Here is a 500-nt window from a genome sequence, read left to right on the forward strand (position 1 = left end):
CCGCACCGCACACACACACACAGAGAGGCATACATACATACATGCACACACACATATATACACACGCACACACACTCCTCCTCTTTCTCCCTCCCCTTCTTTCTTCCTCGTTTTGCCCATTTTCTTGCAATCGGAGTTTATTCTGCAAACGCGTTCGTTACACAACTGCACCCCCCCCGCCGTCCGCGCACACACTTCCAGCACACACACACCCGCACACACAGACACCCCTTTCCTCTCCCCCCAACAACAAACAAATCGGGAGACAACAAGAAAATGCACAGAGACGGTTAGACACAAGGCCAGAAACTTACCTGCTCCACAACCAGCTGCCAAAGTAAAGGTTCACTTAAGCTCCCCCCCAAAAAAATCAATTGTCCTTCCTTTTTAAAGGTTTGCTCGCTCCTTCAAAAAAAAAAAAAAAAAAAAAAAAAGGGATAAGTTGGGGTTCGCAGTGTGTACAAGTTGTCTTTATACACTTTCCTGATTCCTTGCCTGTT

At 46.8% G+C, this 500-nt stretch overlaps 1 protein-coding gene across 1 annotated transcript in view; it reads right to left on the reverse strand.

Annotated features, from left to right (window-relative positions):
• KLHL14 (kelch like family member 14) overlaps nt 1–425 on the reverse strand; it is a 63,168-nt gene extending 62,743 nt beyond the window's left edge. Inside the window, exon 1 of the mRNA XM_014936899.1 lies at nt 315–425. The gene's annotated coding sequence lies outside the window, so the exon portion shown is untranslated. The remainder of the gene's footprint in view (nt 1–314) is intronic.
• Between the last annotated feature and the right edge of the window lie 75 nt (nt 426–500).

This window comes from Calidris pugnax, unplaced genomic scaffold (genome assembly GCF_001431845.1).
Source record: "Calidris pugnax isolate Ruff unplaced genomic scaffold, ASM143184v1 scaffold51, whole genome shotgun sequence".
Lineage (NCBI taxonomy): Eukaryota > Metazoa > Chordata > Aves > Charadriiformes > Scolopacidae > Calidris > Calidris pugnax.